Genomic DNA, 26,979 nt, shown 5'->3' on the forward strand with positions numbered 1-26,979 from the left:
CTTCAGTGCTTGGCTGCGTGGCCTGTCCCATTGAGGAGAGATCTCCTCTCACAGAGGACGATTAATACCAATTAATTAATAATTAATAATAATAATTAATTAATTAATACCAGTATTTACAGCACAAAACCTAAGCAAGGCAAGTCTGAGATTTGGACTACTATTCATCTTCCTGATCAGTGCGTCAGAATACATGCAGGCCAGGGTAACGAAAAAGCAACGCCATGATTCTCTTTAATAATAGCAATACAAATACGTGTTATTTCCTGTGGGATGGGAGAAGACAAAATCAATGCATCTCTATTATTGTGCGGGAATAAATTCTCAGAGTTTTGCGGGTGCAGACGGGAGTGGAAATACATATTGCGGGAGCGGGTGGGAGTGGAGCACATACGTTGCGGGAGCAGGCGGTAATGGTCAGAAATTCAGTGGGCGCGGACGGGATGAAGAAAACAGTCTAGCGCACAGCTCTACCGCAGAGCATCCAATAGGCGCGCAAGCTGCCTCACCTAGGTCTGTGCATTTAAATGAATACAAATTATAAAGATAATTTTTGCCTTCAGTATTCTCGAGAAGAGGTTTTCCCTCTAAGGTTTTTTTTTTCCATAGTCAACTATCTAGCTAGTTATTAGTTGTTAAAAACATTTTTCTATTTAACAAGAAAGTCATACGAACCTTAAAGTGTTAACCTGTCACCTCTGACCTTCAACAGCTGTCACAGCTCCTGGTGAAGATGGGATGTGTTGTTGCAGGAACTGATTTGCTATAGGCTACTCCTGACTGGTCGAAATCTCATGCTACTTAGGAAAAATGTACAGAAGTAGCTGCACTGCTAATTGTCATTGTATGGGGAAAATCATTATTTTTTTTAAACTTGAAACCAATTTCATTGGATTCCTTGACCCCAAAAATTTACACTTTGACACTAAATTTGTCATTATAGCGATAACAGAAGGAAATATATGGGCTCTAGAGTATTTTCGGCGCATTGGCGGCCATTTTTGAAAAAAACATGTTTATTTCTGATACAAAGTGTGATCTCACTTGTGTCTTAGGATAAATTTATTTGTATGACCCTAAGGTACTTCCATACCAAAGGAGACCTTTGCCTAATGACTTGAAGTCAAAGGCCTATTTTTTGGGCTTAACCTCCCTACTATTCTCCTGAAGTATAATAAAAAGGTGAACAGTAGTAATTCAGCAAACTGACTGACGCAACAACACGTAAGTTACCGCAGCCTGATGCGGAGAGTGACGAAAAAAAGACGTGTTTGTCCAGAAAAGTGGGGAACACAAAGTAGTTCCCATGATCAAATCGTTGCAACAGTCCAGTCCCAGGAATACAGGCCTACGAGGAAGCATCTGCTAGCAATCAGGCCCAGACAGTGTGGTCTTGTATCAACAGAGCAAAGGTTACTTGAATTTTCAGTCTATTTTCTTGAAATGTGCCTCAACAGTAGGGATGTTTGAAATCAAAAATTGTCCTTTTTTCGCCACAGTCCGTATTATGATTGGGGCTCTAAAAACCCTTTCTTCCTGTTTCATTTGGAAACCATATGCTCAGCTCCAGAAGGAAACGTAATCTTAAATTTAATGGGTACGGGTCCTTCATAATCACCCAGAGTGCGTAAAAGAGGATTTCATTTAAATCATTGTACTTCAACACTGCAGAAATCAGATACAGTGCATCTTCTAAAATTTTTACTGGATCATTTTTATTGTAACCAGAAAGCCCTATCCACACAGCAGTGCTGCTTAATCCAGTAAGTTTGCTGAGCAATGAAACCTGAAGTCAAAGACAGAAAGTGAAGATCTAGTGACCCTCATTAAGTCTTCTGCATGAGGAAATCTCCCATCTCCCACAGTGGTGTTTGTTAGAGGTAATTGGTGAAACTCAGTTAGGGCGAATAAGCAGTAAAGCGTTGCCAGGGTTGCAGAGGAAAATATAACTATACCACATTACTGCTTCAGTACACACAATATGTAACATAACTCCAAATTTGCACATGCTTCTGCAACAGGGAAATGCATTTGGACGGAACTGCTTAAAACCCCTTAAGAGAAGCTGGAAGCAAGAGGATCTTTGACCACTAGGATTGACCACTTTAAAGAGATGATTCATTCGGTAGCGCCTTACTAAAGAGCAGACAGGAGCATGTAGTTCCCTCTCACTTCTAGGCTGCCAGCAGAACCACTGCCAGCATCTATAAAAATAAATTGTGCCATAAAACTGAGGAAATTACAATCTGTGAAATCCTGGAATGAGACCACTAAGTGGGAAATAACAAACAGGTACGATTCTTGCCAGCCCTGAACTTTAGACATGCAAGGGGCTCAGTGTAGGGAGAGGGATGGGGGTTCATTGAATGGATGGATGGACACTCTAGAGAATGCTAATTTTATATTTATCACCATAGAGATGTCCCTAAAAACAACCGTCCGGAGCTTTAACTAGTTTAAATAAATTGCATTAAATACTAAATAGAGTGGAGTCCTAAAAAAGTCCTTCACACAAATATAATGTTGCTTGCTTGCATTAACTTTATGAAATCAATCCAGTCGTTGAACTAAGTACATGCTGAAGTTGAAAAATGTCATTTTGAAAATGAATGCAGTTGGCTCCTTGTGCCGAATATGGCGTACCTTGTAATCCTTTCCAATATTTCATGAAAGCATCCATTTTGAGTTCATTCAATCTCAGTATCCAGCACCATGGACAGAGCACTACAAAGTGAGCATTACGAAATGAAAGACACAAGCGCAGCAACTGTTTAGAAAAGTTTATATACACCTGTTCTTTCTATGGACCTTTATTAAAACATCTAAGTCTATAATTTATAGACTTTATAGACTAATTTACAATTTTAGACTAGTTTTCAGTTGACTATGGGGTCAGTATATCCTTCTAAAGTAAAATAAACAAAATAGATTTTTTTTTTATTATATTTTACCTCATGCATTATAATTAGGGCCAACTGTTATTTATCAGTGCACATGCATGATTATATATATATATATATATATATATATATATATATAGTTGTATTATATACATTAATTCACATCTTATTAACCTCCTAAATGATCTTACATTACAGAAACTTAAAGTTCCTGTTAACAACGACATCAGCCAAACATAAATCATCCTGTTTGGTAACATGATAATTGAATATTTAAATTTTTATGGCCATCATTACAAACCTCTAAGTGGTGCTATTGACAGTTTTATGAGGTGCTTATTAATTTATTGTAATGTGCCATAAAATATCCCATCCCACTGTGTACTACAAGACCTCAAAGACAACAATAAAAGAAAAAGTTAAGTGTAAACATTTCTACTTAAAATCAGACTGCGTAAAATTTCAGATGAACAGTTGCCGCCACCTAACATCAGCAGACATGCTGTAAAACTTCTAGTAAAAAGGCATCTGTCTGAGAATAGGCTCAGTGCCTCTCTGTGTGCTCTGCGTTCTTGCGTCTGAGGATCTGATTTACTGCACTGCCGAGTCTATTCCATGATGTTTTGTGGCAAGGTCTGTAATATCTTTACAAGAAGCAGCAATAACAAAACCACTTGAAGAAAGGATGGACAAGGCACTAATTTTATAGCTTCCCCCATCTGGACTGACACTTAAAGCATTCCCTTCTCTTATTCATATACCTGAGACTCCAAATTACAAAAAAAAAGCACATGTGAGGGTTAAAACCTGACAGTCAGCATGAGGGCCACAACTTAGTTGCATGGGCCACAAACATTTAATGCTTTGTTTAAAGCAAAATTTGCTGAACATCTGTATTTGATGCACAGTAGGAGAAGCTATATAAACTCTGCCAGCGCCCCCTCGTTGCTTCTTAATGTTACTGTGACTATAAGGAGATCATTGTGAGGACAGAGGAGTGGACTAATTTTAGATGACTCACTGACAAGATGTATTCAATCAATCCATTAATATGCAGCTCTCTTGAGATATAAAGATTATTTAAAGACAATGTACCCAACTGTATGTAATAACATTCATTTTCAGTGTCCTGAGTCAATGATTTGCAATTTAAATAATGCATCTTGAAATCTACCACTGAATTGCATGTATGTCTCTTTAACAAAAAGAAAAAAAAAATATTTAATTATTTATACAATTTTAATCTTGTAATGTTTAAAAAAAATTATAATAATTAAATAAGTATAAACAGTGGCATTGTAGAGAAACTATTAGAGACCAGGATGCCTGTTAATTGCAGCCAACATTAATAGATTGCATCTATTAATTTACATACATTTTCAACAACTACACGTGGCTTTGCTTTATATTTAGACTTTTAGTGACCACCAAGCATTTTAGAGATAATTAAAATTATTTGATGTGTGACATTACGCTACATTTTCGTTTATGTTCTCACAAAACTGCGTGCTAAAGGGGTTCATAAACCGACTCCACGGGTATTACGCTCTCTGTTGGCTGTAGAAGGGATGAGGGGGTGGGGGGGGGGGGGGTGGAGAGAAATCACATAGATTTGTTTGAATAAAAAATAAATAAAATACAACCGAGCAAACACGCCCACCTACTCCATTCTCATAATGCGTAATAATGTGCTTATGTAGATATTTTTCAAGAAAAAATAAACGTACGAATTTTGTCATTCGATTATTAAGCGCTTCGTTAGTGGGAAATACATACTTGAAAAACACATTTTTAAAATAAAACTCACAATTAAGAATAAGCCTACATTGTGCCTAAAGAAAAATAAGAATCCGCTGTAATGTCAGTTTGGTATATAGGGTGTAGTGCAGAGCAGCGCACGTAAGAAGCACAGACACAGTAGCCTATGCATCAAAGGGATGACGTATTTGTTTAAGCGATTTCTGACACAGACATTTAATCATACAGCATCATAGAGAAAAATCTACAGACTACGCCGCTATGCAATTTTCTCGAAGCCACTTTGCAGTTTTAAAGATGTAAAAAAAAAAAAAATGAAAATAAAAAATAAATAAACAAATGCAATTCTTAAAACGCAATTCGTAACAGACTTAAACACCAACCCAACATACTGGGGTATTGCTATTGCATTCTCTCGATATTACAACGAACCGTCCAGAGATTAATAACAAGAAACGCAATTTAAATCAGCAACGTTAAAACTATACAAGATGCTACCAAAAGTTGGATGGCGATAACCTGCCAATCGCATGCAAAAACCCAAGAGAGTTTTTGTTAGTAAACAACAGAAAAGGCGCATCTCCATATGCCGTCTTTGGAGAGGTCAGTTATTGTGAAATATGGGCTTCATGCTCATAAATAGTATAAGTGATATAAATAAGTGTTAGTGGCAAGTGTTTATGCAACTGTTCGAAAGCTGGAGGTGATTTATGAAACGCAGGCATACAGTTACACTATGAAATTATGTCTGCAGTGAATAGAATGCAAGTCATAATTAAGCAAATCAAACCTCCGATAACAGCTGGAGAGCGCTGCCCACCCTCAGGTTGTATCCACATTTCCAGGGTGAAATTACCCCTTGGCACCTCTGCATTGGGTTTCAGACGCAGTTGGTCTCCTCGACCGGTAAAGTAAACAGTCCTCCGCCGACCTGGGCTGCTTTCCCCCGCCTGTGACAGGGGAGGGGAGCGCCGATCTATCCCGGGAAGTGAGCGTTTGCCCCGAGGCAGGCGTGTGGCACAAGCTCCTGGGAAGGTACTTCTGGCTTCCCTGATGCGTACCAAGTCTCTTTTAGACCTTGCAATTCGCCGTGGAGTCCCACACTCAGATCCCAAGCACACGATAAAAAGCAAAAGGCAAAGAAGCCAAGTGTAAATGGGCAAAAGTTTCATTTTCAAGTGGAGAGAAGAGATTTGTTTGTCAATGGATAGGGGATTTGATTATTTCAAAATACTAAATAGCGCTCGTCTTTGGAGATCTTTCCCGGTCTTTTGCTTTTACAAAAGCCTGTCAAGACGCGTATTCAACACCAACCAAGACGGCAATGCTGTCTTATTTTTTTCCTTTATAATGTTAAGCCACGACCCCCTTTCCTTGCCCCTTTCAAAGACACTTCAACACAGATTGAGGGGGGAAAGGAATATGTTAATTTATCCAAGTGCTCCACCTTCCCAATTGAATGGATCCCATTAAACTGCATGGATGACTGGGTAATCAATCAGTGTAGAGAGGTCAAAATCATTTCCCTTTCACTTTTTTTCCTCATCCGCATTTCAAATAAACTTGGTAAAAACGCGTTTCTTAAACATATCACATGCACAACTCTATACGCGTATACATGTGTGAGTATTTGAATGGGGTCACTTGGCAAGACCGCCCGGCATGAATTTCTTCTGAGGAATTCGCGTAGCCAAATTGAAATGACACATAATATTCCCGGTCTTAATCGCCTCGTACGAAAGGAAATACAAAGTATATGATTTGTCAAACATAATAACATGTTTCAGGAAACTCGTCACACTGTTTTTTTTTTTGGCCGAAGGGGCATAGCCTATAGTGCGAATAGCCGGGTTCATTCTGACAGGAGTCGAAGTATAACCTGCTCTGCTCGCTGTTGTGTTTCTCAGTGCATATCTGAACCGGGACGGTGTTTTGCGCACCGCTGCGTTGAGAACCCTCTAGCGGCTACAAGATGAACTCTCTCAATAAAACCAAAAAAAAAAAAAAAAAAAAAAAAACACACACACACACATACACACACACAAATATGGTCAGGCACGTTAAATATTTTTATTGTTCTTTTCTTTGTCCACAACGACCTTTTAACGTGCGCAGCGCTGGCTGGGGAAATAGACTGAAGGGAAGACAAACACAGAGGCTGCTGATCGGGAGAACGAGAAGCTGACAAGATGATCAAGATCTCAAGAAAGGGATGCTTTTTGTGTGCATTATAAATATAAAGGCCTATGTGTGAATAAGCTGACACTAAGGGAAAAGAAGACATCCATCAAAATAATAATAATGGTAGGCTAAATATTATTGTGTTTTTTCTTTCTTTTTCTTTTCTTTCTCCGGGATGCCTTTTTGACCAGTCCCCATGTATATATGTTCTATTTACTTTCCCTATATATTTGGTATAATCAACAATTTATTTAAATAAATAAACATTATATGGAGGACAAGCACATTTCTTTTTTCCTTTTAATTAATTATATTTTTTTTCTAAAAAAAAAAAAAAACTCCTTGTTGTGACCTTAAAAGACAAGGATAACAATGGATAAATTAACAATACAACTGTCTTGAACTCTCTTACTTTAAATATATATATATATATATATATATATATATATATATATATATATATATATATATCATAGCATTAACACTTAACACATAGTACATTCTTTGTCTGACTGAATAATTTAAATGTTTAACTTTTCTTAAGCATTTTGTGAAATGACATATGAATTTACAGACAAATTTAGGGATCATAGCGCTGATGAATAATAGGAAGTACATAGGAACAGACTGACAGATCTGAATTCATATGTGGCACCTAACAGAGCATTGAAGCATTTCCAGCCACAGTCCTGCAGCACCCTCTTATTGCTTTTCCTTATTGAATGTCAGCAGCAGAGGGAGCCTGGAAAATGACTAAATGCACTTCCTACATCGTCTGCTCCTGATCTCAGTGTTCTGGTTCTCTCAGCTGCAGAGGGACTCCTTGCAAACATGTGACGTCAATACTGCTGAATATCAATGGGCACTGGTGCTAAAGGACCAGCGGGAAACCTGGGGTGAGCCACTTTAGAGCCCCTCATTCGGCACGTTCTTACCTCAAAGTTACTTTCAACCATTCTTATTCAGCAGGATGTCCAAATCACTTTAAGCTCTTTGCTCAGGAAGGTTTTACAATGATACTCAAAAATACCTTATATCTTATCTCTTGAAATGGATGCAGCAATACAACTCATTAAAAGGATCAGGAGGCACAGCACTGAATTACAAAGATATTTTTTTTTTTGGGGGGGGGGGGGGGGGTGCATACAGTTAAGCACAATAAGTCCTGCCTAAATTATTACTTGTTACACTATAAAAAAAATTATATGATCAATAAGTTATGACAACATATGTTCATGTACTTTTTATGTTATGCAAGATTAAACTAGTTTTTTAAAGCCAGTTTATTGTAATTTAAGTTGAAATAACTTAAGAAAAATTGAAGGAAGAAACTTCTTTTTACCTTTCCAAATCTATTTTATAGTCCATCTCAATGGTTTCATTATTCTTTCATTTATTTTCCCTGCTATAACTGATCTTAGCGCAATATACTGGTTTTATACAGGGCAGAAAGACACTGCATTTATTGTTCATTATTTGCTTTTTAACAACAACAAACAAATAAAGGGCAGCAGCAACAAATAAAAATAGTCAGCCTGTTGTCATCCCAAAGTGTCATATACTGATGATTTGCCACTGCGTTTACATCCAACGCACATGGCACCCTTTAGCGTCAATATGAGACGCAGATATAAATGGGCCAGAAGGCGCCTCCTAGTGGTCTAACCCTAACCCTACCCCAGACCAAAACCTACCCATACTCTGTGCATGTAATATTGACGCTTAAAGGGGCCATGAACTGGCTTTTTAAATTTTATTATATTGTTGTCTGAGGTGAAATTATGACGTTCGCTTCGTTTTTGCATTCAAAAACATCAAAATGAATAAGTAATAAACTATTTTCTACCCTAGTTTTCACCCCAGCTCAGAAACGCTGGATTTTTTTGGGCGTCTCGTACTGAAGACTTGGAAGTAAACAACCTCTGCTTTGAGTGGATAACGGTTTTGCATATTATAATGAGTTTGAACTCACCTCGTTGGTGTACGTGGGGAAAATTGTTTTTGAAAACGTCCAATGTTGTAAAATGGCAACCGGAATGATTCACCCATACATGTTTGACCCAGGGTCCATGTGTTGCACAATTCCTGTCAGATCCAATATCAGCACACCACCGTTCTTTACTCTTAATCGGTCTGCAAATCCAGTCTTGTTTACAATCCTCAGTGAAATGAAGGGAACAGACTGTTTTACCTCATCAGCTGGAACGTCATGAAAAATAAAGTTCCCTTTCGTAGTCACTCCGAGTTACGTCGGAATGACGGAGAATGGGGGTTTCGCATAGAAGCCAATCCTCTTCGAGTATTTAAAAACGAGCCAATGGCATGAAAATGCCTTGGGTCTGCGGAATTTGCATAGCGTATCTCTGCCCCACCTCATGGTATAAAAGGAGGAAGCGGACGGAACCGCAGTATGTTTTCGCTTCCGAGCCAAGAGAACTTCTTCACTCCACAAGCCACACAATCTGAGTTTACTACAGTGACTCACCTCTTCGAGACGAGCGAACTCTCTGGTGTTGGTGTGACGGCGGTACCCAGCGAGTTTCACATTGCCTGCGATCTGAACAGTGGTCTGCCAGTCTGTGTGTCTCTCCCTGGTGGCTTCAACATCCGCGGAGTTTTCTCCTCTCACTGAAAGAGTGTGCACGTGGCACGTCTTTTTAAAGACGCGTCTTTTTGAAGACGATCTGCCCGTGTATTCCTGAGTGCGGTATTCTGATAGAATCAGCTGATGGGCGCGAGCGCTGTTTGACGTGTTTGGGGTTTAATCGCGCTCAGACAGCGCTCGTGGTTGTGTCACGTTCTCTCAGTGGGAACGTGATCATCGCAATGTATAACGGTTGAGAATCAGTGAGCTCAGTAGAGTGAGAGTCCCCTCATCCACAACCCGAACAATTTTCTCCACGTGAGATAATACTTTGGCTGGTGGCCAGGGTGACCAAAAAGACGTCAGGTCTGGAACTAAACCGACGAAATTCCTCGGTTCACACCCCGTCTTTCACGTTGCAACCCACGTGGTCCAGAGTGAGCGGGCGGGGCCGTCTGCAGGCCCGCGTTTTCATTCGGTCCCCCAGCTGATGAAATCATGTTTATCGCCGCATCACAAGGTGAGCTGGAGTCCTCTGGAGATGGCTCGTCTGTGCTGCTGTCCTCGGATGTGCTAGCATAGCAAGTTTGATTCAGGGCAAACAGCTATACTTCCCGGGCTGCCACGAGTATCGGGTTTGTGTAGAAAATTCTGCCATATCCCGAGCACTTAAGGCTGATGATTGGTTTTTGGGGGTGGCGAACCCAAATCCTTTCTTCTCGCATGTGCATGAAGAGGCCGTGAGATCGTCGAAGTCTCCTTTGACTGATCACGATCACTCAGCGGCCTCTTCCGCCTTCTCTGCCCTCGTAGAGGCTGCAGTCTAGGGTGCACTGGGGTTCCCCCCTGTGGAGTATTCCGTGGCAACACTTATGTGTCCCCACAGTGCCTCCACCTGGTGTAGCAGCCCTAGACACCCCTCCAATGCCTGTAGGTTATTGTCTACTCCGGTGGCAGGGACCTATAGAGCTGTGGGGCAGGCTGCCACCTCACTGTATGTTATTGTCATTCTCATAGGTGTTCAATGACATGCACGAGGGTAGGGCTGATTCAGGGCTTATCCTTGAGCTGCCTGCTGTCACCGACCTTGCTCTATGAGCGACGAAGGTGACCGCATGCTCCCTGAGTCAGGTGATGTCCACGCGTGTGGTCAGACATTTTTGGCTTAACCTGGTCGATGTGCGTGAGGCTGAGTGAATCAGTTCCTCAACTTTCCCATATCCCAGGCTGGCCTCTTCGGCGGCGCGGTCGAGAACGCTGCCCAACAGTTCTCGGCCACCCAGAAGCGGACTGTGGCTTATCTGACTCTGCGGTTTCTGCTGCTACTAGCCGCTGGCTCAGATGCTTCAGTCCGCTTGCCGCCGAATGCGCCCTCCTGCGACGTCCGCCCCCTCCTTTCCGGTCCCAGCAGCACCAGGCCGTGCCGTGGAGGTGGTCATAGGGAGGCGCCCCTGCCCGTACCAGCCCCGCAGCCCCGCTGCATCGTTCCCGTTACGGGCAGCTCGGGTATGGCTTGCAGTTCTTCAGGGAGTGGTCACAGGCCCACTCCTTCACCCGGTGGAGGGCTGGTGGAGAATCGTTTCTTCAAAGAGCTGCATTCCATCTCCGAGCACACAGAGCAAGGTGAAAGTGCGCAACGGCCCCGTGCCTCGCCACTCTCATTCTCCTCTGTCTCCGAGGGTGCGGATGGGAGTGTGTGTCGTCCCTGGACCACGCCGCTCCCATCCCCCTCTATCGCCAAGCCCCCGGCAGAGCAGACCCCCATGGAATGCTGGTCCTTCCCTGGTCTCCTCTGTCGGGGCGTGGAGCTCGACTGTACACCTGCGGGGAGGTAGCACCTGCTGGTCTCTCCGCCCCACTGCCCCTCCGGGGGGACGTCTGTGGCTCGGGTATCCCACTGGATCGGTTCTGGGAGATTGGTTAGAGCTCCCCGGCCTGTCTCGCTGGGTCACCCGAAAAGTTCAGACTCGGCTATGCGACTCAGTTCGCACGATCTCCTCCCCGTTCCGTGGAGTTCGCTTGCGGTGGTCGGTGACTATGCCCCGATCATGGGAGCGGAGATTGCCGCCCTGCTGGTGAAGGGTGCAATCGAGACTGTCCCTCCAGCCGAGATGAGGTCTTGGTTTACAGCCTTACTTCATTGTCCCCAAGAAGACCAGTGGGTTACGACCGATCCTAGATCTTCGCGTTTTGAACCGTGGTCTGCCGGTCAAAATGCTCACAGCCAAACGCATTTTCGAGTACGTTCGGCCTCAGGATTGGTTTGCAGCGATGGACCTGAAGGACGTGTACTTTCATGTCTCCATCTTACCTCGACACAGACCATTTTTTCGGTTGTGTTCGAGGGAGAGGCATATCAGTACACAGTTCTCCCATTCGGCTTAGCTCTGTCTCCTCGCGTCTTTACGAAGATTGTCGAGGCAGCCCTTGTTCCCCTTCGCGAACACGGGGTTCGCATCCTGAACTACCTCGACGATTGGCTTATCCTAGCACACTCGAGAGAGCAGATTTGCGAACACAGAGAACTTGTGCTACAGCACCTAGGCCGTCTGGGTCTTCGGGTCAATCGGGAGAAGAGCTAACTTTGCCCCGTGCAGAGGATCTCTTTTCTCAGAATGGAGAGACTCGGTCGCCATGCGTCACTCGCGTGCACTCACTGCTGACTTGTCTTCGACAGTTCAAGGGCAAGAGCGCGGTCTATCTGAAACTCTTTCAGAGGCTCCTAGGGCATATGGCATCCGCAGCTGCGGTGACGCCGCTCGGATTGCTTCATATCAGACCGCTTCAGCTGTGGCTTTGCGATCGAGTCCCGAGGTGGGCATGGCATCGCGGCTCGCTCAGAGTCCCAGTGACTCCGACCTGTCGTCAGACCTTCTTCCCGTGGTCGAACCTCAGCTTTTTACGGGCCGGGGTCCCTCGTTTGCGAGATTCCAGGTATGTCGTTGTCTCCACGGATGCCTCTACCACAGGTTGGGGAGCCATGTGCAATGGGCATGCAGCCGCGGGTTCCTGGTAGGACCCCAGCACCTCATGCACATCAATTGCCTTGAGCTGCTGGCAGTACGCCTGGCCCTGCACCGCTTTCGAGCACTGCTCCGGGCTCAACACTCACTTGTCCATTCGGACAACACCGCTACGGTAGCGTATATCAACCACCAGGGTGGTCTACGCTCACGTGGGATGTCGCAGCTCGCACGCCACCTCCTATTATGGAGTCAGAAGCACCTGAGGTCCCTTCGTGCTGTTTACATTCCAGGAGACCGGAACCTGGCAGCCGATGAGCTGTCACGGATTCGTCCCATCTCCGGCGAATGGCGACTCAATCCCCAGTCAGTCCAGCTGATTGGGACCAGTTCGGGGAGGCACAGATAGACCTGTTCGCCTCCCGGGACTCATCCCACTGCGCCCTGTTTTACTCCCTGTCCGAGGGCACGCTCGGCACAGACGCCCTGGCGCACAGCTGGCCGTGGGGCCCACGCAAGTATGCGTTTCCCCCAGTGAGCCTTCTTGCACGGACTTGTGCGAGATCAAGGAGGACGAGGAGCAGGTCTTGTTGGTAGCCCCCTATTGGCCCACCAAGACTTGGTTCTCCGAACTGATGCTCCTCGCGACAGCACCTCCTTGGCCTGAATTATCTGAGGAAAGACCTACTCTCTCAGAGACGGGGCACCCTCTGGCACCCTTGTCCCGAGGTCTGGAGGCTACATGTGTGGCTCCTGGACAGGACGAGGCAGGTTTGAGTACCATCACTTCCGCTAGAGCGTCGTCCACTAGACACCTCTATGCGTTGAAGTGGAACCTCTTCGTCAACTGGTGCTCTTCTCGTGGAGAAGACCCCTGGAGATGCCCGATCAGTGTCGTGCTTTCCTTCCTGCAGGAAGGGCTGGAGTGTAGGCTGTCGCCCTCCACCCTTAAAGTTTACGTTGCGGCCATTGCCGCGTCTCATGAAGCAGTTGAAGGTAAGTCTTTGGGCCAACACGACCTGGTCATCAGATTCCTGAGGGGAGCGAGGAGACTGAATCCTCCTCGTCCTCCCCTCGTGCCCTCTTGGGACCTCTCAGTAGTTTTAAGTGCTCTGCAGAGGCCTCCCTTTGAGCCTTTGCAATCGGTAGAGATTACGTTTCTGTCCATGAAGACAGCACTCCTGCTTACATTGGCCTCCATCAAGAGGGTAGGGGACCTGCACGCATTCCCCGTTGACGAAGCGTGCCTGGAATCTTGAGACCCCGGCCTGGATATGTGCCCAAGGAGGAGGCAGACACAAAACGTATAGGAATATGCTTAAATCTGATGACGTGTGTATGTTTTCTCTTAACTGTTTTAATAATTTGCGGTGCCTTAACTTCACCGTAACGTAATAATGGCGTTCTAGAGTGCAGCGGTACAAAGCTAAAAGACTTCTGCCTTTGCTTTCACTCTGCTTTTGGAAGTTACGGCAAAAACAACATCTTATTTTTAGCAGAAAATAACAAAATTGACGCAAGATATTTGTCCACATGATAAAACTGATGTCCATTGTTCCAAATATGACAATAACTCATTTTGACCAAAATTGAAGTTAAGGTCGTTTGCCTTTGAAAAGAGTGAAAAGCAAGTTGGACGAAAGATATTTACCGTTACACTCTTTACCTCCACGCCGGTGTTTGCCTTTGTTTCCCGATCTACACACCGAGGTGTCGAGATCGTGGAATAGACCAGTGTCAGCGAGAATATTTACACATCAGACATCTATATACTCAAATATCGCTGGGTCTAAGAGTCATGGTTATGGGACGATGCCGAGGATGGAGGAAGTTTTGCCGAGCCATCTTTCTCCTGATACGGCATCGTCCTTTAAAACATTGGCGTTGCCCACCAAGCCACTCAGAAATACCTCGGCTTTAGTGGGCAAAGCTTAAACGGTGGCGGGACAAGCAGCTTCATGTTTACACACCATGTCTATCCTACAAGCTTATCAAGCAGACTTATTAAAGGATATTAGTGAGGGGGAGGTTGTAAGTGCTGCGTCAGGCAGCTGATATTTCTCTCCGTGCCACCAAGGAGACGGCCAGATCAGTCCTGGTGGCCACGGAGAGGCACTTATGGCTTAATTTGTCTAACATGAAAGAGAAGGATAAAGCTTTTCTCCTGGATGCGCCGCTGTCGACCGCTGGCCTCTTTGGTGATTCTGTTAACACGGTAATTGAGAGGTTTCAAGAGGGAAAGAAGCAGGCAGCGGCGCTCCAGAAATATCTCCCCCTCCGTGTGCATGTCCCCGGGGATGCTGGGCGGGAGCAGCCCCGCCCGTCGGGTAGCTCTTCACACAGGGCGCAACAAAAGAAGAGTGTCGCGTCTCGTGCTCCTCCCCAGCAAAACTGGCCCGAGACACGGCGCTCTCAGGCGAGGTCTTCCCGGGGCAAAACTGATCTTAGGACCATTATTGTCGCCAGGAAGGCCTCGACGCTCGCCAAGAGCGTCAGGATGCTGAGGGTGGTCCCCACCGTGAGAGAGAGGTGTTCACCGCTGAATACGGTGCCCGCTCTGTCTCAGTGCCCTCAGGGGCCCGTTCTACCAACCCCGCCTGCGTGTTAGGGCGTCACTCCTGTATGCGTTTCCCCCGATTGCTCTGCTCCCAGGAGTTCTGGAGAGGGTTCGCCGGGAAGGGGTCAGTCTACTGCTAGTAGCCCCGTACTGGCCGGCCCAAGTGTGGTTCGCGGACCTAATTTCTCTTCTCGATGGCCCTCCTCTGGAGATTCCGGTCAGGAGGGACCTTCTATCTCAAGCATGCGGGTCGATACTTCACCCCCGCCCAGATCTATCTAGGTTGTGGACTGAGGTCGTGGAGACCATCCTCCAATCCAGAGCTCCGTCCATGAGGAAATTATATGCCCTGAGGTGGAAAATTTTCACCTCATGGTGTGGAAAACACCAGTTGGACCCAGTTAACTTCCCGGTGTCAGCAGTGCTAGAATTCTTTCAGGAGCATTTTTCCACAGGGTTATCCCACTCCACACTGAAGGTGTACGTGGCGGCCTTATCTGCTTACCACGTCCCTTTGAGTGGAGCTTCTCTCGGGAAAACCCCACTTGTAATTTGTTTCCTTCGTGGTATCTTGAGGCTGAGGCCAGCAGTACGCACGAGGGTGCCGACTTGGGACCTAGCAGTTGTTTTAGAGGGGCTCTGTCTAGCAGATTTTGAGCCCATTGAAGAGGTTCCTGAGAAGTTTGTCACTCTGAAGACTATCTTCCTTCTAGCAATATCTTCCCTAAAGAGAATTGGAGATATTCAGGCTTTGTCGGTTTCTCCCTCATGTTTGGAGTTTGCTCCCGGTATGGCGAAGGCTTCCCTCCTCCCTAGACCGGGATATGTTCCTAAGGTTCCAACTAATGTTGTCAGGCCTATTGTGCTGCAGGCTTTCTGTCCTCCTCCATTTTTCACACCAGACCAAGAGAAACTAAATCTGCTTTGCCCTGTTAGGGCCTTAGACGCTTACTCCACAGGGCTGCCCCGTGGAGGAAATCTGAACAGTTATTTGTCTGTTTTGGACCTCCTAAAAAAGGTTGTCCCGCGTCTAAGCAGAGGTTGAGTAAGTGGGATCACCGCACACATTTGTAAAATTTTATCATCTTGATTTTAGCTCCACTCCAGGGGCGCAGGTGCTTTCACACCTGCTCGCATGACGGCGTTGGTATTAGCGTTCCCATAGCGGTTACACGCAGCTTGAAGTTCCCTGAATGGGAACGTCTCTGGTTACGTATGTAACCTTAGTTCCCTGAAGGGAACGAGACGCTGCGTGTCCATGCCATACTTCCAGCATGGCCGTGAGCACTTGCTTCAGTCTTATCAGAAGCTGTCGCGCTTGTGCTTCTAGGGTGTTTTATAGTTTCTTGGTCGATACCTCACCCCGCCTATGACGTTCCGTCTCGCCATTGGACGCCATTGGATTTCATACGTGCTTCATGACGCATTCACGCAGGGGCGTTCCCATTGCGGTTACATGCAGCGTCTCGTTCCCTTCATGGAACTAAGGTTACATGCGTAACCAGAGATGTTTAATATCCAAAATATGTAATATTAAAAAAAAAATATGCCATCTTTTGGTTCCCCTAAAGGGAAATTTGCAAAAATAAAAGTATACAGACTTTCACATGCTCACAAGAAACTCTCTCTTGCGCACGAGAAAATATCACGTGTGCAAGAGAAACTATACATATAGGTTTGTGGTGGTCTTGTGAAGGGATTTGTGCAGTCAATTATTATGTTATCATTTATCTGCTCTGGTTTTGCTATTGGACTGTAGAACACTGACTCACAGCTTTACATTCAGCATTTTTAGTAGGGTGCTCACTGCATTAAAGAAATTAAACTTTACAAATCATTCAAAGATAACATTAAGAGAGCTCTGCGCTGGTCCTGTATTGTGATTAACAGCAGGTTGCGTAGACTGAAGATGTCATCAATGACGTACATATCCCAGTTTTTACTCTCTGCTTACTCTCTCATCCGCAATCAGGAAATGCAAGTCAGTTAATTTGAATTGATCTTGGCTTGTCTCCTACCTGGAGACCTACTACAACTAAAAGTCTAAGAGCAATTAACCAAACACTTAATCTTTCTGCTGATGCTGAGCATAATGATTCCGTAATGTATTTGATGCTCACTCAACTCTGGAATTTTTACTTGGTCTTTTATACAAGACCTTAATTTTCTCTTTTTTGGCTTTGCTTTAGCTGCAAATACATATGAATAACCTTTGTGGAATTTTCCAGAACCTGCACAGAGGGCTGGCACAGATGGAAGCTTTGAAACATTGTATTGTGTAATAAAAATGATCATTTTTGTACTTATGGACCATTACAAATTATAATATTCATTGGTAGTGAAAAAAAAAAATAGTTTGTCCACATAAAAGCAAAATGGAAATGCATTTTTGAACAAGCACATGTGTGGAAAAGTGCGTGTGGGAACAAGTGTTTGTCTGTGTAGGGGAAATTCCACCTAGTGTTTATTGTACCCATCTTTCAAAAGATAACAAACATAAAAATGGGGTGTGATGCATGTTCTGACATCAATTGTATCTGATCCAAAAAAGGAATATGGGCATTTCTCATTCATTCCAGAGATCAAGGTGTTCCCCCAACGGAAAAGATCAATTTGTAGTTAGGGACTCTGGAAAAACCCTGTACTCAGTCCAATGCAACATTTTGTACTGAGTGATGGAAAAGAATATTAATTTAATCTCAGCTGCATGAAGTGGTTGTCACTGGGATGGTGCTGGCAAAACAATCCAAATTAATGGTATGGCCGTGAAATTGGTATTTGTTGGCAAACGTTGTTTATATTAACTAAATGGAAGATTAGGCCCAGACTGAATCTGTGATTTATTTACTTATTTAACATTTAACATTTTCTGTTGTGGTGGAAAATGTGCCATTAAAAAAAAAAAAAAAAACATGTTAAAAAAAAACCAGCTGAAACAGCTGAAAGCTACTACACTCATTGGTTGCCATAAGCATAGCCAAAATTTGCCAAAAAAACAAAACAAAACACAAAAACACAAAGGGGTATGGGATGTGTATAGAATTTTGTGAATTCCATTTCTGTGAAAATCTGTGGAGCTTTTGCAGATTCCATTTGGGCCTTGGAACAACTTACATTGTGACAATAAATGTATGGATATAAAATGTGATTTAAGTTTCTCCATTAGTGATGCCTGTGGCATTTACACTACCCTATGAGGTCATAAAAAAATTGTGTAATGAATTAAAAAAAGTCTGTAATTCTCACCAAGGCTGCATTCATACATAATTTACACACCATGCCCCCCCCCCCAAAAAAAAAAAACAAACAAACAAACAAACAAACAAACAAACAAACAAACAAAAAAAACATTTATTATAAATAAAAACTTAAACAATTACATTGCATGAGTTTTATACCCCTTTCCGTGCGTGAGTGAGCTGAACTGTATGAAGTTCAGCGAACTTCTGAACTGTATGAACAGCGTTCGAGGATTGACTTATCGAGACTATTTTCTAAGATGGCCCCTGTCTGTATACACGAAGTTAGCTGTTTTTATAAAGTTTTTATATATCTGTTTTATCTTCTTATTAAACTGTCTGTACACTTACAAAGTTCTCAATGCTTCATTTTGGTGCATGTCCAGTGATACATTTGTGTGTGTATGGCAGAATTTTGAAATCGATCCGGAATGCAACAGGGAGCCAGTGGAGTGAGTGTAAGATGGGAGTTATGTGGTCATATTTTCTGACTCTCATGAGGACTCTGGCAGCGCTATTTTGGATGTATTGTAGCTTCTGCATGTTTCTGGCAGAGATTCCAGTGAAGAGCCCGTTACAATAATCCAACCTGGTGGAAATAAAACCATGGACAAGTTTCTCTGCATCCGAAAAGATTAAAAGAGGACGTAGCTTGGAGATATTGCGAAGATGGTTGAAGGAGGTTTTGCAAATATATTTTATGTGTTCGTTGAAGGTCAGCTGGGGGTCAAACCTAACCCCAAGGTTTGTAACTGTGGAGGAGAAAGTGATGGCTTGGTTGTCCAGGATGAGTTAGATATGGGGGAGGAGTGGATCTGGTGTGGGTTCCAACAAGTAATGCCTCCGTTTTACCTTTTAGTTCTCCTTTAAGACTATTTTTCTATGTACACAAAAGGCCGTGTTCACAAATCTGTGTTAATGAGCACTTCTTGGCCAAGACAATCAATCGACCTCACGCAACCTGGTTTACCCACACTGTAAAAAATGTCTTGTCAAATTAACAGTAACTTACTGGCAACAATTATCCAGTACTTGCTGTATTTCATTTAACAGTAAAATTACCGTAACACTAACAACAGTACTGTTAAGCATACTGCAAATTAAATAACATTATTTTACTGTAATTTCTTACCATATTAAAGTACAGAATTACACTGTTAATTTTTTAGTAATACTGTATAGTATGTAATGTTATTGTATTTATTTTATAGTGCTACTGTGTAACCTGTAGAAAATCCGTGGAAATATTATTTTAACTGTTAATGGGAAATAGAAAAAAGAACAATTGAAGCTTTAACTGCACAAGGTTTATTGTGTATTTTCAAACACATTAGTGCATTTATAATATACATTTAAATACATTAATACAATTAAATACATTAATAATAAAAATGCAATATAATACAATAAAAATCATGCATGACAATCATGAACAATTATGCATAAATACATGCAAAAATTATCATGAAGAGGTAAAATAGAAAAGATTAAAGGGGTGCTATCTGATCAATCTATTAGAAAGTAGTTCATAACAACTCATCCACCCACTCCCTGCTGGGGTAAAACAGCTTAAACTAGTCTAAGATTGTCTATTGGTTTGAGATAGACTGTATAACTGGTCAGTGTCTGATTTTAAAGGGGTTTTGGCTGCTTTCTATCTAAGGGACCAGATTTGCAGGGCTGGGAGACACATATAAACTAGCTTTGACAAGTAAACCACCAATCCAGATGAGTATTACAAAATGACAAGTTATCCAGTGTCCTTTAAAAAAAAAATAAACTAAACACAAAACAACCTCATCATGCACATGTGCCATGAAAAACTTGCATTACGGTATTAATAATCATTTATATGCAGACTTATGTTCTAACTTTTGCAATAGGAAGTTTTCTATCCAAGCTTTTATGCAATTAAACCTTAAACTGTACAACAACGTTTATTTTCACACAACAATTCTTAACAACTTGCAGATAGACAAAATTCACAGATGGATAATAATCTGTTTAAAAATGTTCTCAGTGGGTCAGTACTGGACCAAGATATAGTAGTAGTAGTTAGATAAATAGAATAATTAAATTAGATTAGATTTACAATTCATCGGTCGTCAAGATGGATAGGGGTCTTCTTAACATGCACAGCTCACACCTGTGGAAAAGGAGAACAGACAAGACAGTTAAAATACAGTACGTTTTTGTTGTTGTTGTTTTGGCTAAACAGCAAAAACAGACAAAATGATGTCTAAAGTGTAATTCACTTAATACTAGAATCTTGTTTGTTGGACTGTTGTTTAAAATCAATTGTTAAAGTATGTTCATTATGTCCTCAGTTGTATGCTGTGTAATATAATGCAATGCTATACTGTTCAGTGTTGTGCATATGTTTATGCCACAAGAGGGCACTAAAGTATAGGCTATGGAGGATGCGTTTGTATTATCATTATGTTTGTCCAAGTTGATTTACCGTAGTTAAGAGGATCATATTACTGAGATAATCTTCATTACTCTCTGTGCTGTTCGACCGTGAGACTGATGTGTCAACAGCTGAAATAATTATGCCAAGAACGGCTAAAGATAACTCAGTTATCGTCCACTCTTTTCTTTTGAATGCAACGCAAGCAGAAACATAACTCAACATCAATTCATTTACGATCACGTGAAAACGTAGGTTAAATCTTGCTTGTGTGATACATGACTTAAAAAACGCTTGACAAGGCATCGTTCCCTTCAAATGACATGTCAGTTTACACATAGTTTAAAAAAACAAAAAACAATGATATTATAGCCAATACAGTAAATGTCACACATAGCTTTGTATTTTGGACAAAAATACACCTGGGCGCTTTCCGTGGTCCAGTTATCACTGAGGTAAATTAACGTTAACGTTAAATGGCAGAACGCCAGGTCAGGATTTACACGAAAAAAAGCGTGAAAAAATCAATGAGGAATTGACACTTTAATTTTATAACAATAAATCCGAATCCTAACCTTGGATATCCGATTTCAGGATACATTTATCGATTTTCAATTTCTAACCCCTATAAGTTATAAAATAATGAACGTGCAGGCGCTTTCACCGACTTAACGTGGTAAATAACAAAATGATTAGACCATTTTGACCTTATAAGAGGATATGAAATATATGTTAATAAAATCACATATTTAATTAACACAGTCTCATCCCAAAAAGTCAACTGACGTTTTGGGACGTATTTTGACCATACGTCAATATCAGCCTTTTTAGGGCCCCCTTAAACGTCGGTAGATGGCGATCCCGGGCCGTCATACAACTGACGCTTTACCTTTAACGTCAGTTAGGTGACGGGTTAGGTTTAGGGTTAGGTTTAGGTATGGGGTAGAGTTAGGATCCCATAACCTCATCTACCGACGTTTAAGGGGGCCCTAAAAAGGCGAATATTGACGTATGGTCAAAAGACGTCCCAAAACGTCAGTTATATGACGTCTTGGGGTGAGACCGGGTTGATTTAATCAAGTAAGTTAGGCTATCAAGATGAAAGAAATCCGCGTCGGACTGGCTTATAGAACATTCCGCGGCCACTTCTTTTTAACGTTAATCTGTTAACGTAGGCTACGTATGGTTTTTATAAAAATATGAATTACTAACCAGATATGGCGAAAACGTTGCCGACAGCGACGCGATGCACGGCCTGCGCGTTCTTACAGAGAGAAGGGAACTGAAGAGTTCTTCATAAAATGGCAGCTGGTTGTGGTTATTTTTCGCGGTCATTTCGTACTAATGTATTTGAATTTACAGTAACATGCCCCGAAATGGCTACATTGAAGAGTAGCCTATCATATACATATTATATTAAAATGTCTAGAATAGATTAAATTGAATGTAGAAATCGTGGTCAGCTATTCTAAAAACTTTAAAGTTATTAGCTAGAATCCGTATACACATTATAAGAATTATTACTTACCAGATGAAGAAGTTCCAGGTCGGCAGAAAAGACAGCAGCACCACTGACACGACAGAGAAACTCTTCCAAAGTCAAATGCTCCCATGCACACCCCACTGACATAAATTATGTCATAAATTATGACTGTTAATGGTCAACCAGTGCTACATTTTTATTTTAAATGTAAGAATAACATTAGTAGGCTATCAATTTTACCCCTGGAACTGTGTGTGGTGTTTTTCGCGGCCAATTTGCACTGCTGTATTTAGATTAACAGTAACTGATAATTTCCCAGAATGCATTGAAATTCTACAGTAACATACTGTCAACTGTGTGCACAGTACATAACTGTTGAAAAAACAATTTAATACTGTGAAAACAACTAAATCTACTGTAACTTACTGTACATAGATTATACAGTAAGAAACTGTTGAGAAAAACAGTATAATCCTGTGAAAACAACAGAAATCATTTACAGTGCAGGAGATCTCCCATCCAGGTACAAACAGTGATGATTTTACTTGCCCTTCCTCCCTCTGGAAGAGTACAGGTCCTCTCCACAGTCCCCAGTCTGTTGTATTTCCCTGATGTTTGATTTGGTGACTGAACCAAACCAGACAGTTATAGATTTACACAAGACAGACTCAATGACGGCTTAGTAGAACTGTGTCAGCAGCTCCTGTGGCAGGTTGATCTTCTTCAGCTGGCAAAGGAACCTCTGCTGGGCATTTTTCACAATGGAGTCAATGTGATTGTCCCACTTTTGGTCCAGAGAAATGGTGCTACCCAGGAACCCGAATATCTCGTCTGCTTCCATAGTGCTGCTCATGATGGTGAGTGGGGGGAGTACAGGGCTGTTTTCAGAAGTCCACTATCATCTCCACTGTTTTGAGTGTGTTAAGCTTCAGGTAGTTATGACTGCACTAGGCAGCCAGATATTCATAAGTCCCAGGTCTACTGAGAAGTTACAGGATATTAGGTCTGTAGGCAAACTGAAAACGATCCATCCACACTTCATCACTTCAATTCACACTTCTCCAGTGATCTGTATATATATATATATATATATATATATATATATTTGAGGCAACCATAATGATGAATCAGTTGCTGATTAATCAGACAAAATGGTGTCATATATTGTCATCCTTGTTTGTGGAGCACAAGTAAAGCCTTCTTTGTGTCCCCTCAGAATGTTAATCTGATAAATTATTTGTTTTTCGTATTAATAGCCCATCACACAGCTACTTAATTTTATTAACTTTCAGTTGAATTAAGTGTCAGAGAAGGACAAAGTCAGCCACCTGTAACTCAAGCATCTGGTGTAGATACATATTTAACTAACACAGTCTCATCCCAAAAAGTCATATAACTGACGTTTTGGGACGTATTTTGACCATACGTCAATATCCGCCTTTTTAGGGCCCCCTTAAACGTCGGTAGATGGCGATCCCGGGCCGTCATACAACTGACGCTTTACCTTTAACGTCAGTTAGGTGACGGGTTAGGTTTAGGGTTAGGTTTAGGTATGGGGTAGAGTTAGGATCCCATAACCTCATCTACCGACGTTTAAGGGGGCCCTAAAAAGGCGAATATTGACGTATGGTCAAAAGACGTCCCAAAACGTCAGTTATATGACGTCTTGGGATGAGACCGGGTTGATTTAACAGAGCCCAAGTTAAGAGCTCAGTTAAATCAAAAGTGGGCCACAACCTCAAAGTAATGCTGTAAAAATTAAGCTTAATTGCATGAAATCAGCAATGATCAATATATATACATTTTGTCAATGTATGTTAAGCTGAAATTAGCTTGTTGATTCTGACTCAACTTTAAGATTAAATGGGACACAAATAAGCTTAGCAGGACCATCATTTAGATTTTATAATCACATTCTGACAGTAAGAAAAAAAAAAGAAAAAAAAAAGATAATAATTTCCCTCAGGACAGTTGCTTTGCTTGGGATTCTAATTGCTGCTGTAAATGATCTGTGTTTCTAAGCAACGAAAGCTTTTAATGAATCAAATAATTTCTCTCAACTTCTGAATCAATATCTCACCACTGCGCCACTGAGACAAGCATCTGCTCTAGCCATTTCCTTTGGCAAAGTTGGCAAGTTTGATTTTTATTAATTCTCTGTGTACAGAAGGAAAGGAAAAAAATAAAAAGATAACGGTAAGTGACATCATCTCATTTCCAGAACATTTACTTTTAGGATAGATTGGGCAAGTCATCACATTGGGATGTTTTAAGTCCTTACACAAATGTGTGTTTACTTCAGCTTGAAATTTGTATGGTGGTTTCTATTTTCAACATCTAGTGTATACAAACATGTCTTAAACTAGAATGTTCGTGAATTGTTATTACAATATCATACTGTTGTAATATGAGATTAAAGGTGCATGGGTATGTTGTCAGACCTTTAATCAGTGCATGTTTCATGTTTTAAATTTGGTATTTTTATACAATTTACCATTTACAATTTCCATTGACCAAAACGATGATCAAGAATTGAATAAACCCACAATGAAAAATAATCCTGTAAAAAGATAGACAAATATCCCCAAAATACCATATGTGACGTTCGGCAGCTGTAGTGCCCTCGAGAGCCTCAGGAGGACACTGTCACAAGAATCGGGCGGAAGCAAATGCAAGTTAAACTCTTTAATCACGGTCAGCAGACACAATGATAATCACAAGACAATCTTAGGGAACACAGCAGATGGTGGCGCAGGGACTCAGTGGTCAGCGTGCAGATGATGGTGAATCCAGAGTGGGTGATGATAAATCCAGTGCAGGTGAACATCCAGACGAGACAGGACACGAAGACACCGAACAGGAACTCAACTGGAACAGACTGCAACAGGAGCACGACACAAAGGACACCAAACCAGCGATCTGACAAAGAGAGGAGATTGTGATGAGTCGAGAGGTGAATTGGCAGCAGCTGGCGCTGATAATGAAATCAGCCGGTGCGCTGATCAAACGCCCACTCACACGCGCTCATTCTCACATAACAACAATAACACGAGACATGAAGGAAACAGTGAATTCATGAATCGTGACAGACAATCCTTCCCTATTTTGTTATTTGCGTCTTTTCTCTCATTCTCCACCTGGTCTCATTACCTTTGATTTTGTGCACCTGTGTTTGATTATCTTGTTTAGTGCATCTGTCTTAAAGGGACACTTCACCCATTTGCATTAAGCTTTGTATCTTTAGAAATATTAATATTTTTGGATGGTCATGGTTTATTCCCTTATTTTCCACTGAGATGGGAGAAATAAGGATTCAAGTATTTTATTTCCTGCTTATTATGACGTAAAAATCTTAATTTTGCGTCATAATAAGCAGGAAGTCACATTTCATTAAAAAGTATAGAGACTACAAACATTAGCTCATTATTATTCAAGGGGGTGGGACCCACTCACCCTACAGGCTTATTACAGATCAGTGGGTGGGACTTCACTTGCAGATACTGAATCAATATCAGCCATCTTGTTTGGAAGCTAAGCTAACAAGTGCTGTGGAGGAACAGGAGGCGGCTGCCTGTCGCGGTCGAGGAGCCCGGACTGGCTCGAGCTGGGCGGACTTCTGTGCATGTGCTCTCGCTGTGAACAACAAACACAGAGTCTGTCTGCTGCAGAGAATTTCAACGATGCTAACATGCACAGCGTTCAACTCTGGCCGAGCCAAATATGCAATGACAGTAAACTTACATGAAACAGTCCAAAGTTAAAACAAGTCACTTCCTTAGCGAAGAAATACGAGCAGTACTTCTCATTACAGAACAGATTCTTGCTTTAAACACTCAAAGACATCGCTGAAACTGCCTCTTTTTCTCTCGAATTCTCTCTCATCTTTTTCTCTCGAACTCTCTCGAACTTTTTCTCTTCTCTCCCGAACTTTTTTCTGTTTCCCTCCCCTCCGCAAATCTGATTGGATTACAAACTTGTCAGTCTCTTAATTGACCAATGCACATCAACTCACAACCCAACTTGAGGTTTGACATGTTTTTCACATGTACACCACAACCAAACTCTAATATATGCATGAAAAAAACAATACATATTCACCAAACTTATTTCAAATTACAATAAAATAAAATAAACCTTTTATCACAATTTCACCCTCAGTAAATATAACAAAATTGAAAATAACAAATATATACATCAGGAAATATATACATCAGGGTTACAGTGAACTTGGCTGAACTCTGTCTGTGTCCTCCTCCTTCCAACCCAATTCAACTCTCAAACCATCTGACCGTGGTTTGCCTGTACCCTGCCTCTTTCCAAAGTGTCCCAGCCCCCACTGAGAGTAGCTGCTAATTCGTTCACATAGCATTTGAAATGTTCCTATTTTTGTTTTAGGAGTTTTAGGAGTGCATGCATGCAAGGATAAAAAAACACTTTATTTGTCTTATAATATGCATTTATTTTTGACTGATTTGCTCACTGACTCCCAAATGATTCATACAACGACTCATTTTTCCAAACCACTCCTTTGTGTGATTTTTTTTTTTTTTTTGTATTGTGTTTGATGTTGTTGTTGTTTCTTTTTCTCTGTCCAGCGCTTTGATCAACGCATGGTTGTTGTAGGGTTGCCACCTTCAGCGAGGCAAAATAAGGGACACCCATACACGAGATAAATAAATAATTAAATAAAAAAAATTAAAAATGTGTCAAGTGTATGGAACTGATTATTTCAACCTGCCAACTTGACAGCTCAACAATAAACCACGAGAAAACATGAGATCAAGTATGTGAGCTTGCAACAGAAAACATTTTATATTATTATTTTACATTTTATCATTTTTCTCTTATTTACTTATATAAACTCTTCTGTATCTGTTAGGGATTACAGAACCATTAATCATGTT

This window comes from Pimephales promelas, chromosome 4 (assembly GCF_988280905.1).
Source record: "Pimephales promelas chromosome 4, fPimPro1.hap1.1, whole genome shotgun sequence".
Lineage (NCBI taxonomy): Eukaryota > Metazoa > Chordata > Actinopteri > Cypriniformes > Leuciscidae > Pimephales > Pimephales promelas.